The sequence below is a fragment of the Trachypithecus francoisi genome, unplaced genomic scaffold, assembly GCF_009764315.1.
Source record: "Trachypithecus francoisi isolate TF-2019V2 unplaced genomic scaffold, Tfra_2.0 Lachesis_group18, whole genome shotgun sequence".
Lineage (NCBI taxonomy): Eukaryota > Metazoa > Chordata > Mammalia > Primates > Cercopithecidae > Trachypithecus > Trachypithecus francoisi.
In genome coordinates, this window is record NW_022681463.1 from 39,081,628 (window position 1) to 39,097,908 (window position 16,281).

At 38.8% G+C, this 16,281-nt stretch overlaps 2 long non-coding RNA genes across 2 annotated transcripts in view; both read right to left on the reverse strand.

The window, feature by feature from the left end:
* LOC117063674 overlaps positions 1 to 334 on the reverse strand; it is a 44,634-nt gene extending 44,300 nt beyond the window's left edge. The window contains exon 1 of the long non-coding RNA XR_004429029.1: positions 201 to 334. This is a non-coding gene — a long non-coding RNA (uncharacterized LOC117063674). The remainder of the gene's footprint in view (positions 1 to 200) is intronic.
* A 9,629-nt stretch (positions 335 to 9,963) lies between these two features.
* On the reverse strand, positions 9,964 to 15,741 carry LOC117063675. Its single transcript, XR_004429030.1, has 3 exons — positions 15,647 to 15,741; positions 15,465 to 15,523; positions 9,964 to 11,330 (listed from the first exon to the last, which is right to left on the reverse strand). It is a non-coding gene; the product is annotated as an uncharacterized LOC117063675 (long non-coding RNA).
* Positions 15,742 to 16,281: the final 540 nt, after the last annotated feature.

Consider the following 16,281-nt stretch of genomic DNA (forward strand, 5'->3'; position numbering starts at 1 on the left):
CTACAGAATGGGAGAAATTTTTGCAATCTACTCATCTGACAAAGGGCTAATATCCAGAACCTACAAAGAACTCAAACAAATTTACAAGAAAATACAAACAACCCCATCAAAAGTGGGCAAAGGATACGCACAGACATTTCTCAAAAGAAGACATTCACACAGCCAACAGACACATGAAAAAATGCCCTCCCTTTTCTTACCTGGTGTCAGTGGAGCCCAGTGGGGTGGGAGTTGGTGTCCTGCCTCACCAGGAAGGTGTTACTAGAGCAGAAGAGGGAGTAGAATAGGAACACCCTATCTGCAATGAAGCAGTGTGAGTCAGTGTCCACTCTTGCCAAGGGAGGGTTTCACGGCCCAGTGGAAACTTGGAAATACACACCCACCCAACCCTTGCACTACACTTCTCAAGGGGACTTCCTGCTAAAAACGGAAGATTCAATAGGGTGTAGGGTTTCATAATAGAATATCTAAAATTTCTAGAACACAATAGAAAGTCATTTGTCATTCTAAAAACCAGGAAGATCGCAACATGCATGAGAAAAGCAAGCAGATGTTGAAGTGATCAGACAAAAATTTTATGGCAGTCATTATAAAAGTTCCCCAGAAACAAATAAAAAATTCTTTTGGAACAAATAAAAAGTTAGGAAATCTCAGCAAAGAAGTAACAGTCATAAAAAACCATGAAAACTGTAGAATTGAAAAAATTCAGTAACCAAAGTAAAACCTGTCTGGATGGGCTCAGTAGCACGATGGAGATGATAGAGGACTGAACCAGTGAATTTGAGGACAGATCAATAGAATAGACTCACTATGGATAAGAGAGAAAATAGGCTGAAAAACAAAGGCCTCGGAGAAGTTACTTAAATTGTCTGGATTTTATTTCACTCATCTTCAAAATGAGGAACATAATTGCAGCTATGTCAAAAACAAATTTTGTGACAATTAATTGAGATATATAATAAAGGCTTATCTGATGCAATGCCAGGCGCATAGTTCTCAATAAAAGTTAATCTGTGTAATTATTATAATTACCCTGGGTAGATAGCCATGTGATTTCATCTCTGTACAGTTAATTCAATTCAATAAGCATTTATTAATCACCAGCTGTATACCAATGGGAAGTAATATTTAGACTACATAGTCTAGTGGAAATGACACAAGGAGTTAAATTTGTATCCAGAATCTGCTACTTCTCAGCTGCATGATCTTGGACATGATTTTGAGATGCCAGTTTCTCACCCATAAAATGGTCAAAGGACCTATCTAAAAGGGTTGCTTTTGCAAGGATTAAGGAGCATCTGGTACATAGCAGAGGGAGAAAATATTCGTCATATTCCTTGGATTTTCGTCACAGATTATTTTATTAGTTGTATTGAGGTATAATGCTGTACAAAGAATTGCATATATTTAACGTATACATGTTAATGAGTTTGGACATATGTAAACACTTGTGATCCTATCACCGCAATCAAGGTAATAGACATATCTAACACCTCCCCAATTTTTCTCATCAAAGATTATTTTCCCCAACCTTTCAGATTTTTGGAACATACAGAAAAGTTGCAAGAATAGTATGAGAAACACTCATAAAACTTCCACTTAATCCAAGATGATTTGAATAAATAATTTGAGCATGACATTATAGTAATTTGTGAGAAGTATAAAAGAGGAGATTGGCTTCCTTCCTTTGACAAACTTTTACTCTAAATGAGAAGGTGACAACACCGAATCATAGAACTGTAAAGCTGGAAGGGGCTTTGGAGATGTACAGAGAGCGAATAGCTAGAATATGTGAATCCAAACGATAATTGCTGTTCTTAGGAGCTGAGGGAGAGAGCTATGTGGGGGAAGTCTGGGTACAGAAAATTTCTTGAAAAAAGTGCTTTTAATCAAGGCTTGGAAGAAGTCATCAACCTGGATGAACAGGTTCATCCATTCCTTGCAAAGGTAGAGCCTAGAACTGAGACAGACATGGTCAGAAGCTAATAGGGGATGTTATTGGAGTTCTTTCTGTTTTCTTTGGCAAACAAGGATGGAGAGAACAGTGAAAGAAAGACAGGAAGACAGGCCCCAGCCTCTAAGGGACCATTTAGGAAATGACTTTGGTGTTGAGTACAGTCTGGCTAGGGGAAAGCATAAGAAGCAAGTTTTGCTGAGCTAATTAACCCATAAATACCTCTGCTCTTTGTCCTCTTCCAGGCCATAGAAATGCCTTATCCCTTTGGTTTATTAGATGTGTTATGCTATCAGCAACAACTCCTCACCCACACTCACATATACACTCATGTTTACTGCCATATATTTTCATACACACATATTCACACATTCACTCATACACTCTGCTACATGTACACTCACATGCACAATCGTACACTCACACATACACTCACATGACATACAAATGTACATAAACACACCCTATACACACAAGCAGTCACACACATACTCATACCCCCTACCATATGTACGTAAAATCATGTGAACAAGTCTCCTTTGAAATGTCCCAACATATTTATTTTCATGTAACATACTTACTAATATGTGGACAATTTTCATAAATTAAGCTTAAAATGGTTATATAATTTACTATTTAGTTAAGGATGAATCTCTACCAATAATAAGGTTATATATTAAATCACCTTCCTCCATATCCCCTAAAACACTTAGGAAATGTTGCTAAAAATGTTAAAATACAGAAACAACAGATTCTCATTTTAAAGTAAAATTGACAGCATCTTCCCAAACTTTCCTGGCACTGTACCATTCCTGTTACTATTACACAACAAAACCAATTTCCAGATCCAAAACAACAAATTAACCTGTTGCTAAACCATCTTCTCATGGCTCTAGCCCCTCCCTACCTTACTTATTTTTGTAAATTTCACATTTTTATCTTTTCATGAATAAATAGCAGTTTTTTTGAGAGTCTCTTTCTTTTTTTATTATACTTTTATGTTCTAGGGTGCACAACATGCAGGTTTGTTACATATGTATACATGTGCCATGTTGGTGTGCTGCACCTGTTAACTCGTCCTTTACATTAGGTGTATCTCCTAATGAATAGCAGTTTTTTTTTTTTTTTTTTTTAAATTTAAACCGTCACTTTTTTGTGATTTCTCAAGCTTTAGTTTTGGAGAAAATCTCCTGAGATTTTATGCCTTCTCTTAATAGACAACAACAGCAAAGTGTTTCTGTTTTCTTTTTAACTCGCTTTGGGTCACCCTATACCTTTTAATAATGACATACATTTCAGCTATAAAACTTCTTAAAATAACTAAGTGCAGTTTTGTTTGCTGTATCATTTCTATCTTTTTAGCATTTTAGATTTTATTCGATTTTATGAAACAGCCATTTATTTTCAGTAGGTCTTGTAGGTTGTTTTTCTTAGAATCTTCTTTTTGTAGTGGTTACATTAATGTCCCAAGCCTTTGGACTTCTATCCTTGATTTCTGGAACCTCTGTTACTTTTTTTCTTACAATCAATTACTCTAATTTCTTTCCCTTTCACCTCTACTTGTTTTTATAGAAACATCTTTTTTTAAAAATTTTGATATTGCCATTAACTTCACTACACATTGCCGCTTTGCTCTGGCTGTGAATAGCCTGCACAGGCAGATAGATAACTAAAACACATGATAAAGAGTTCAATATAATTTGCACAAGGTCCCAAATATACATTTGTCATGCTGGGCACCTAATGGTCATATCTATCACTAAAGCAATAAAGGAGCATATTAAGCAGATATATTGGTGCTGAACATGATTGCTTAAGAGAACATAAATAAATAAAATTTCTCAAATAGATAAACACCACCTGAGTTTCCATCTTACCGAAGACAATTGGGAGCCATAATGATAACCAGAAATTGCTTCTTCATTGGCTTCTTGGGTTTTAGTTAGGTAAAGGAGGGTCTGTAATTTAGATCAGGGTCATTGGCTCCATAATGGGAAAACAGGGACAATTATGCCAGTTAAACAAGCAATATTCCTCATTTCTGACCTAGGATAATGTTCTACAGAATGAGAAAGTGCTTATGTAACTGGGTACATTTAGCCTTATTTCTTTAAACTGGGTCTGTTAACCCAATTAGACAATTTTAGACTAGGCCAGTAGGAAAACTGGGTAAATGTGTAGTGACCCAGAAGTCAACTTGAGCATACCAGGAGATTAGGGGAGGGCCAGGGTCTGTATTGGTTTGCTTTGGTGCTGCTACTGCCTTCTGTATTCTGCCACCAAGTGACTTGGTGAGGATGCTGCCAATTAGGTGTCCACCTAGACTGGCTCTCTTTTTCCATTGACACAACTGTGTCCAGCACAGTTGTGCTTCTAACTCACTTTTTATTCTTTCTCTTAGTGTTGCTGGTGTTATTGGTGGTTGTGGTAGAAATAACAGTAATAGCCTTTTCTGTGGCTCCTTGAAGTGTTAAAAGATCCTAACATGAATCCCCTTTCTGTTGTGAAATTGCTTGGATTGCCCTTCCCACTTGAACTATGAGAAAATCATCTCTGAAGAGTCAGGTGACTGGTTCAAGAGCCATACTCTTCTTATGCCTGGCAGAAATGTTTCCTGAATATCCATGTTCCCCTGCACATTTAGTAGTGCCCTTGTGGTGAGACGCAGCATTTAAGAGCCAGTGCATGACTGTCTGATTTACTTGCTTTTGATTTTTGCTGCCGCAGTGACCTGGAAGCCATGTCTTTAGATACTGAAGCCACAAGATGCAAGTGGCCTGGATTCCTGATTCACTGCTTGAAGGGAGCTACCCTGGAGAGCTGCTAGGCTTGCAGACAATTTTGCCCAAGAGAGAAATAAACCTTTGGCATATTTAGTTACTGAGATATTATTTATTACTTATTACTGCAGCATAGGCTAGCCTATCCACCAGAGTAAAATGATCCTTACTTTTATCTAGGTATTATAGTGTAAAATATATTTTTGTATATATCAAATTTCATCTCCACAAGAACTCTGAAAGTAAAATATTCTATTTCTACTTTTTCAGTATAATGATAATCAATGCTGCAGTGTTCAGATTGTTTTATGCACTTTTAGGCCTCTATTTTTCATTTATCACAACTAGGATTTTATATGTATTTATATAATTATTTGATCGATGTCTAGAGTCAAAGGTCCATGAGGATACTATAGTCCTGAGCCTGAATGAAGCAGATAATGCCTGTTTGTTGAATTCAGTGAATAAATGAGTGCTAGTACCAGCGGATGAGTACATTTTATCCTAACGGACAAGCCACAGAAATTCTACTTTGAATCAGGGGAATTAATTGTGTGATTTGAATAATCCATGGCATTTGGCAAAAGGAGCTTGATTAATTCATCTTAGTTGTAGGACTGTATCTACCCCTGGGACAAGATGGGCCGTGTCCTTGGGCCAGGATATCCACCCTTCTGGCTGTTTTGATATGGGAAATACTGACTTCAGAGTCTTTGTGTTTTCATGTTAAAAATGTTGTATATCGATGAATGGACTTTATGCCCAGTTTATTAATATAATTGTAATGGCATGCCAAACTTTGTCACAATTCCTCTGGAGGCAGAGTCAATTTCAATGTATTTTATGCTTCAAGACCATGCAGAAAAATACACGAAAGCTTTGATGGTTGTGGTGTCATTGCTTGCATGAACATTAGAATCTGAACTTTTGACACTGTAGACATTAATTACAGATATTAGGTGTTAGTACAGGTACTGGTTTAGAGCTGTTTACATGAATACTGGGTGAATGGCACTCTTAATGAAACTCTTCAACATTCATTGCTGTTGTTTACACAAGAAAAATGATTCATCTTTTGTAGTGTGGATGGTAGATTTATGCTGACTTAGTCACATTTTCTTTGGCTGTTCTTCCTAGTAACTTATAGTCATTTCCGAGACAATTGCCTGGGACTAGTCTGGTCTGTGATCATGGAATTGCGTGACATTAACTGACAAATGGATAGATTAAAGCCATGGCTCTGACCTTATTAAAATAATGTGCTCATCATTCTAGGTTAAGAACATTGACTCCAAAGAGAACTCTTGGAACTAAGGAAAGCTGAAGGGATAAAACACAAAATTTAAATTTAGTGTGTGTTTTCTCTGGATTCAACCAGCAACACAAATCTTGCTCAATGGTATAATGGTATAAATCTGGCCACCATGGACTTAAGGATGACCATAATTAGATAACTTAATCATCTGATCTAATGAAGAAAATGCACTAGCACTATGCTTATTTGGACACATCTCTTCTTATCTGTGCCTGGGAACAGGATGTGTGATAACAAGATGTCAAAACAATTGCTGCACTGTGAGCTGAAGGAGAGCAGTCTACTCAAAGCAGACAGAAGGAATGATCAAGGGCATGTGTGAGAGCCATGGGCAGTGAGGAGGCTGTGGCTCCAGACAGACCCTGCGGGCCTGTCGTCTGAGATGAGGCCATTAACTAAGCATGTCTTACCTGTAGGGTGGAATCACAGGGCCCCCAACAGTAAGGGGCCCAATGTCTTTTATGTCAAATACAGGGCAGACACTGGAAAGGAAAGGCGTGTAGGGACAAAAACTGCTTTTTAATCAAACTGTTAAAGTGAACGCAGAACCTGTAGAATAGGATAAAATATTTGCAAACTATGCATCCAACTGGGGACTAATATCCAGAATTTATACGAAATTCAAACAACTCAACAATAACAACAAACAACTCCATTAAAAAATGGGCAAAGAATATGAATAGACATTTCTCAAAAGAAGATGTACAAATGGCCAAGAAGCATCTGAGAAAAACACTCAACATCACTAATCATCAGAGAAATGCAAATAAAAACCACAATGAGATATTATCTTACACCAGTCAGAATAGCTATTATTAAAGAGACGAAAAACAACAGATGTTGGTGAGGATGTAGAGAAAAGGGAATGCTTATATACTGTTTGTGGGAATGTAAATTAGTACAAGCCTCTATGGAAAACAATGTGGAGATTTTTCAAAGAACTAAAAACAGAACTACCATTCAATCCAGCAATCCCATTACTGGGCATCTACCCAGAGGAAAAGAAATCATTATATCAATAAGATATCTGCACTTATTTGTTTATCACAGCACTATTCATAATAGCAAAGATATGGAATCAACCTAAATTTAGCAACAGATGATTGGATAAAGAAAAATGGTATATAAGTATGTATATATGCATATACACAGTGGAATACTACTCAGCCATAAAAGATAATAAAATTACGTCTTCTGCGTTATCATAGATGGATCTGGAGCCCATAATCTTCATTGAAACAACTCAGAAACACAAGGTCGAATACCATATATTCTCACTTATAAGTGGGAGTTAAATAATGTGAGCACATGGACATAGAGTGTGGAATGATAGACACTGGAAACTTGGAATGGTGGGAGGGGGGTAAGGGATAAAAAATACTTAATGAGTACATTGTATCTTGTTTGGGTGAAGGATACATTAAAAGCCAGTATTTCACCACTGTGCAATATGTGCACATACCAAAATTGCACTTGTACCCCTTAAATTTATTTTTTTTAAACCCTGTTAAGTTGAGGAGAATCACTGTGGGTCAGATATTGATCTGTCAGTTCAGAGGACCAGAGGACATATGGTCCTCATGCTCACAGGAAGCGGCATGTCTTATGCTATCCCATCTAGGAAAACCTCTGTACTTCAGACTATGCAGATACTTCATTATTTATCTGGTTTCCTCCATAATTCCCTGACCAATTATCCATTCATTTGAAGTTACAGCGTGTGCTACAGGATTGTGAGTTACTGCTATGAATTATTACGGAAACATACATTCAAGTATTTCTGAACTCATAGGTAAGAGCACAGGGCTCCTGCCTATATGTTCCAAAGTTTTTCTCAGCATACAAAGCAAAGAATGAGTTAAACATGAATAATTGGAAATTCACATGGCTTGGGAAATAGATTGTGAATGAGAAAGATTAACAGTCCCCTGAAAAAGGGGGAAAGGATGATGTTTCTATCAAGACAGGTGAAATTGTCAGTGGGTTGTACAATGGGATGGGATAACACTGCTTAGGCTATTTTCCTTAAATTGCCATGGCAGGAGTTACATAAGCAAAGGGTGCTTTTTTTTTTTAAATTTAATTGCACCATTCTCTTTTTGTCTCCTTCTCCTAAATTTATTTTAAAAGAAGCTTAAGAAGCAGCATACAAAGCATCCACAATAATGCAAAGTTACCCTCCAATGCTGGTAAACGTAAAAAAAAAAATAGCTCTTTTTTTTTTTTTTTTTTTTTGCATTTGAACAAAGTACATTTTTATGTATTGTGCACAGTCTTGTTTTGTGGTAGTTTGTGAACATTTCTCATGGTAAGCAGACTTTTACCAATTTGGCCATTCCTGAAAACGAGGCCCATGACAATTCTTTCAAAACTTTCCCTTAGAAGAATCTTCCTGTGTTTAGTCTCATGGAAAGAAATGCTGGTTGGAAGAAAAGTCCTTTAAGGAAGAAAAACACGATACAAATAGCAAGTTTTATTAAAGCAACCCAATACTTCATTCCATGAAGTAGAAAACAAGCTTTCTTGGAAACTGATGGCAGAAAGTGTTTCTAGATTGAGAGGAGAATGGGGATGTAGGAGAGGAGAAAGCATGTTTCCTTATTCCATGCCAGGGCAGTGACCAGGGGATATGCAATAATAGCAAACATTCACATTGCACTTGCTGGTACCTTTCTTAGCACTGCTTTCTGCAATTTAGCTCAATGAATCCTCCCACTCCCCATGAGGTAGGTATATTTTTATCCCCTTTTACAGATGGGAAGCTGAGGTACAGAGAGCTCACAGGACTTGTCAGAGATTACACTGGTAGTATGTGGCCTACCATAAGCCAGCTTTGCTTATAACAGACAAAGCGAAGAACTCAGGCGGTATGATATATAAACTATTTATAGTCTAGAGAGACCTGTTAATAAAAAATATTCCCTTAATGCTCTCTGAGATTCTTGTCTTAGGGTCCAAAGACTGACCAATGAAAACTTCATTTGAGTAGCATACTGTATTCGAAGACAAGCTACAGTAATATAATAATCCCATTTTCTTCCCTACAGAAATGAAGCAAAGGCATTTGGAAGGAGGAGTGAAGCAGGAAGTCAATATGCAGGGAGCCTTCTGGGCTGGGGAGGAACAGTGAGGGTGGATGGCCAACGGGAGCAGCCTACCTTCCTGCCAGGGTCATGGCAGAGGGAGAAGGGGGCAGAAGCAAACAGAAGAGGCCTGGAGAATGGGTTTTAGAGCCAGGCAAACTTCACTTTGAAACCCCCTTATCACTTCTCAGTCTAGTTCCTTCATCTCTCGAAGCTTCACTTTTCTCCTCTATTATCTCCTGGGGTGGTTTAAACATTGAATAACATCCTGAGGGTAACATACAGTATGTTACCTCCAGACACGAGGGTACAGACATTAGCACACACTGAAGGGACAAAAGAGCCCACACTTCAGAGCCAGGTTGCCTGGGTACAAGTCCTGGGGGCCTCACTCATTAGCTGTGTGTGAGTTAACATGTGTAAAGTGGTTAGACTAGTCCATGGTACATAATACATGCTATGTAATTGCTAGCTATTTTCATAGTAAGCACTCAAAAAATAGCAACTGGCATTAGTAAAATATATATTAACCTACTTAGGCTTTGTTTTTCTAGCACATCCATGTATTGATACCTGGCAGCCTATAAATAAGCTCTTCTTGTTGGCATAGAACTTTCTTGTACTCGGGAGGCTGAGGCAGGATAATCGCTTGAATCCAGGAGGTGGAGGCTGCAGTGAGCTCAGATCGTGCCACTGAGTTCCAGCCTGGGTGACAGAATGAGAACCCATCTCAAAAAAACAAAAAAACAAAACTAGACAAACAAACAAAAAACCAACTTGTAGTGCAGTGGGTAATAAGGTAAAGTTTTATTCTATTCTTTTAGGCTTTAAGATACAGTTATTGTAGGAGTGAAGAATTCCATCTTTTGGTTTGGACTGACAATCAAAGCAGGAATGTAAATTGTACCTGACCTTGTTCTCCAGATTATCAGGGAATGAGCTTGTGGCTTCCTGTTTAGCTTCCTGAACTCTGTGCTCTGACATGACACCGCACAACTGGAGCTGCTCCAACATTTTGTTCTGGAGCAAGACAAAATGTAAGAACTCTTGCTGGGTGGCCCAGTGCACTTTCAAATACAGGTCGGTGCAAAAGTAATTGTGGTTTCGGATCATGAATTTTAAATCATTATAACTAGGCTCAAACATATCTTTATTAATCAAAATAGGAACCACTACAATCAAAACATTTTTTTGCCAACAAGAAATATATTTGTTTACTCCTGTAGAACAAAAATCCATGCTTTGGGATTCAACAACTCATGGAAAGCATTTTCTGCATCTTGCTGGTTGTGGAAGCGTTTTCCCTGCAAAAAGTTGTTGAGATGCTTGAAGTGGTAATAGGTTGGTGAGAGGTCAGGTGAATATGGTGGATGAGGCAAAACTTTGTAGCCCAGTTCATTCAACTTTTGAAGTGTTGGTTGTGTGACATGCAGTCGGGTTGTGTCATGGAGAATAATTGGGCCCTTTCTGTTGACCAATGCTGGCTGCAGGCATTGCAGTTTTTGGCGCATCTAGTCAATTTGCTGAGCATACTTCTTGGGTGTAATCGTTTTGCCAGGATTCAGAAAGCTGTAGTGGATCAGACTGGCAGCAGACAACCAAACAGTGACCATGACCTTTTTTTGGTAGAAGTTTGACTTTGGGAAGTGCTTTGGAGCTTCTTCTGGGTGCAACCACTGAGCTGGTTTTCGCCAATTCTCATATAAAATCCACTTTCGTGACATGTCACAGTCGGATTGAGAAATGGTTCATTGTTGTTGCATAGCGCAAGATAAGATGACACTTCAAACGTTTTTTTTTTTGTTTTTTAATTTGCTTTTATTTTTGATCAGCTCATGAGGCACCGGCTTACTGAGCTGAGCTTTTTCACCTTTCCAATTTGCTTCAAATGCTGAAGAACCATAGAATGGTTGACGTTTAGTTCTTCAGCAGTTGTGTAGTTGTAAGAGGATCAACTTTGATGATTGCCCTCAGTTGGTTGTGAACTTTGATGGCCGGCCACTACACTCCTCATCTTCAAAGCTCTCGTCTCATTTGCAAAATTTCTTGAGCCACAATTGCATGGTACATTCAGTAGCAGTTCCTGGGCCAAATGCATTGTTGATGTTGCGAGTTGTCTTTGCTACTTTACAACCCATTTTGAACAGGAATAAGAAAATTGCTCAAATTTGCTTTTTGTCTAACATCATTTTCATAGTCTAAAATAAACATAAAATAAAAAGCAAGTAATAAGTCATTAGCAAAAAAAAAAAATTAAAGTGAGAAATGCCCATTAAAATGATGTATAACATAACCACATTTATTTAAGAATGTATTCCAATATCAAATGACAAATTCCCAACAATGCAAAAACTGCAATATATCTTTATTACTTTCCAGCGACCTGTTTAAATGCTTTTAGTACTTTGGCCTCTGTTTTAATGTTGTGAATGTCATTACACAAGGACATGGTGAACAAATATGAAATGCTGGAAGTTATATTTTTCCAGTTAGTAGTTGTTTATTTATTGATTCATTCATTCTCCTAAAACATATTTAATGAGCATCTATTATATGCCAGGAATTGTTCCAATCATTGGAGACTCAGCAGTGAATAAAACAGACACAAATCCTTGGTTTCGGTGCCTGCATTCTGATGAAAAGTGTGAGACAATAATAACGAAGGTAACTAAGGTATGTGACATGTTGGTGACAATGTACTACGGAACAAAAAGGTTGGCGGGGTGTGAGGATGACTAGAAAATCCTCACCGAAAGGGAAATGATGTTCAATTAAGACCTGAAGAAGTGTGGAAATGAACTACGTAGGAAGAGCATCCCAGGCAGAGGGAACAGCAATTATAAAGACTCAGAGGCAAGAGAATGCCTAGCATATGTAGGGCAGAGTGAGGAGGCCACCACAGTAGCTGGAGAGGAGTGAGTTTTGGGGAGAATAATTGGAAATAGAGTCAGAGAATAGGGAAGAGTCAAATGATAGAGGTCCTTGCAGGCCATGAGTAGAAATTTGGCCTTACTCCTGGTGGGATAGGAAGCTATTACACGGTCTGAGGCAGAGGAATAGCACAACCTGATTTTCATTTTGCCAGAATCAGTCTGGGGCTAGATTGAAAACAGAAGTTGTAGGGGGTGAACAGAGATCAAAGAAGAGTCCCCAATTAAGGGGGGACTATCACAGTGGTCTTGGGGAGGGAGGACAGTGACTTGGACCAGGGGGCTGGCAAACATCTTGGAATATAAAATGATACAGCCACTCTGGAAAGTAGTTTGGCACCTTCTAAAATCAAGCCAACAAACAAATGAAAACTAAACTAGCCATACATTGGCCATACAACTCAGCAATTGAACTCCTGGGAACCTATCTTAAAGAAATGAAAACAGGTCCACATGAAAATGTGTACAAATTTATGCACAGCAGTTTTATTTATAGTTGTCAAAAATGGAAATAACAAAAATGTCCTTCTAATAACATCTGTGGATCTCAATGGTATTATGCAGAGTGAAAAAAAAAGCCAACCTCAAAAGGTCACATACTGTACATTTCCATTTATATGACACTATTGTAATGACAAAATTATAGAGATGGAAAAGAGATTGGCAGGGGTTTTGGATACAGAGGTAGGTAGGTATGATCATAAAGAGGTAGCATGAGGAAGTCCTTTGTGGCAATGGGTTAGTTTCTGTGTCTTGATTGCAGTTGTGATTACATGAATCCACATATAGGATTAAGTGACACAGAACTGTACACACACACAGTGTCAATTTCCTGGGTTTGATATTGGGCTATAAGTATGTGAGATGTAACCATGGAAGGAATCTGGGTGAAATGTACGCAGTACCTCTCTGTGCTATCTTTGCAGCTTCCTGTGAAAAATATGATTAGCTGACATGGTGGTAGGGCAGAGGTGTCAGGGGAAGCAGGGAAGGAGGGAGGGCCTTGGATTAGCAGAGTTGTGCCTCATTCTTGGAGTCTTTGTGTTCTTTGCGATTCTTGATAGTATTTGTGGCTCCTTTTAAACTCCTGTAGTTGCATGAGGCTTAGTGCCCTTTAATAATAATAGAAGACGCTGATGAAGGCAAAAAATAAATGGAGCCAACAGAATTTGCTGACAGAGCTGATGTAGGGTATAGGAGAAAATGGAACTAAAGATGACTCCAAGAGTTTTAGCCTGAGCAACCGAAAGATTTGGATTGCAATTAATCATCAAAAGTGCTAGGTTGGGGGGTATATATTGAGAACTCAGTTTTAGATATGATACATTTAAGATACCCAGTTGACATCTTTGGAAGTCACCAGCATGAAAATGGCATTTTTAGTTATAAACCTAGATGACATTACCAAGAAAGTGAGTATAGAGAGAGAAGTGAATTTGGGGCTAAATTTAGAATGCACCAACATTTAAAGATGTCAGAGATAAAGAGGAACCAGAAAAAACCAGGACACAGTGCCCAGACAAATGAGAGAAAATGTAGATGAGGGAGGTTATAAGAAGATAGTCATGATCTGTCTCAAATACTGCTGAAATGTCAACAAAATGAAGACAGAGATTTGACCGTAGCTTTAGCAGTTTGGCGGGTATGAGAGACCTCCATGGGGTATTGAAGGTTAGAAGGTCAAAGTGTAACTGGAGTGGATTCAAGAGACAACGGGAAGAGTTAAATTGAAAACACTGCTTATAGTAGCTCCTGGGGAATCTTGCTAGAAAAGGGAAGGTGAAAATATAGAGAAACCTGGAGAAGTTTTCTGGTTTTTTTTTTCCCCTTTTTTTTATGATGAGAAGGAAGGAACATCTTTTGTTCTGGTGGAAATGATTAAGTATAGAGGGCAACTTTCATGGTATGTGAGAGAGGAGAGAACAACTGAAGAAATGTCCTTGAGGAGGTTAGGATCTAGTGCACAGGTGAGGTAGAAGCAATAGCTTTTTCTGGGAGAGAAGCAGAGTTTAAAGGTGCAGATGGATGAGGCCATGTGTGCAGAGGGGCTATCTTGTGGGAGTTCTATTTGGGTGGATTCTATCTTTCCAGTGAAATGGTAAGCAAGGTCATTGCAGCTATGGGTGAGAATGGGTGGGTGAAGCTGGAGGTTTGAAGGGGAAAAATAAACTGTGAAAGCATAGAAGAAGGAATGCACCAGGGGAACAAGTGCACCTTCTTTCAGCTGTAGCACATGTGTTTTATGCAATGAGATGTCTCTACCCTTAGTTTGGTGTATTTATCATTGCAATAATTGCACTTCCTATTTGGTCAATGACTTGGCAATTCATACAACCCTGTGACCTCAAGTCTCTTTTAACCCCTTGAGAGGTTAATTTTGAAATTTTGGATTTTGGAAGAAAGAAAAATACGAAAGGGGAAGGAATGTCTAATAAGAGGAGGTATGGAAACCAGAACCAGGAGAACAAAAAGTAGAATAGTTGTTTATTTCATCATTTATGGAACCCATGAAAGAGTTTTGGGTTACTGACATGCAAACAATGACAGTTTAAGCTAAATGGAATACTTTGTATATTTTTACTTGTGTTATATTCATCCAAACAAATATTTGTTGATAAGCTAGCATTATCCAAACAAATATTTGTTGATAATCTAGTATTGAGCCAGGAACTATGCTATGTACCAGGAACTGGGGAGCAGGTGGCCATTGTTCTCAAAAGCCCTAGGTACTGTGGAAATAGAAATATAAAAGTGTGGTAAGTGGCAGGATGCAAAGGAAGGGAGGTGCCTGAATGTGGCTGAGCAGTCAGTGGGCATGATTCAGAAAGAGACTCAACTAGGGATATTGGAATTGAGCTTGACAGAAGGAGTGAGGGATAGCCTGGTGATGTGGGTTGTGAGTAGGAAAAAAGCATTTTATGAGAGGGTGAGGGCAAAGGTGAGAGGGTAGAAGGGAAGAGAAGCAAGGAAATAAGGACTCTGGGGGAGAGGCTACAGGGCCGGTGATCAAAAGTCTTGAGATAGGTCCATGTGGTGGCTTTCGTCTGTAATCCCAGCACCTTGGGAGGCCGACGTGGGTGGATCACTTGAGGTTAGGAGTTTGAGACCAGCCTGACCAACACGGTGAAACACCATCTCTACTAAAAATACAAAAACATTAAGGCATGGTGGCGGGTGCCTATAGTTTCAGCTTCTTGGGAGGTTGAGGTGGGAAAATCGCTTGAACCCAGTAGGTAGGGGTTGCAGTGAGCTGAGATTGCACTGCTGCACTCCAGGCTGGGTAACAGAGCGAGACTCCACCTCAAAAAAAAAAAAAAAAAAGTCTTAATATGGACAGGACCAGAGCAGAGGGGAGCCATGGTGAGAAGGGTGAGGAAGGAGAGGGGCTTTGACCCTGGGTACCTGCATTTTATTGCTAAAACCATCTTAGTGCAGCATCTTCTTACAAGGCTGGCTGTGACCTAGGAGAAAAAGAAGCATTGAACAGAAGGAAATAAAGAGGAGAAGGGAAGGGAAGAATATCAGCTTCTTGGTGGATGCAACTGGGATAGCCCCCAATGCACAAGGCCCAGCATTGACCCTACCTTTCCTTGGCTTCTAGATCTGCATCAGAATTTCATAACTTGTCAGGAAGCCAGGGATGGCTGAAGAGCACTGGACTTGGAGACTTGGGTTCTTGTCTCCAATATAAAGTCGCTAGGCAAGTTGTTTATCTCTGGGTCCTAATTTCCTCATCTGTAAAACCAGGTGGTTGGTCTGAAGCTCAGATGCATCATTTCTAAAAAAATTCTCTTGTGCTATATGTTAATCGTTAGTGAGCATGAGAATATTATATTTCATTCTCCACTCAACACTCATGTAAGGCCTCTCTTTTCATGCTGCAAACTCTTCTAATTCAGGCCTCTTGTGTAGGGCATTTGTGATCCATCCACATCTGTGCTCCTATTCTGTTGCTTAGTGTTACTGGTTTCCATGAAAGGTGATTTGGAAGTTTCACAGAGAAGATGAACTGTCAATCTTAGAGGAGTGAGGAATATGTGTAATAATAATGATAATGAAGATGAGGATGAAGATGCTGATGATGGTGATTCTGATCTCCTGTTCATTTTCCATATATCACATTTAATCCAACACAACAAGCTTTTGATATAAACATTTCCATTATCTGCACATTACAGATAAAGACATTAGGCACAGAGAGGTGAGGTAGCCTTTTCAA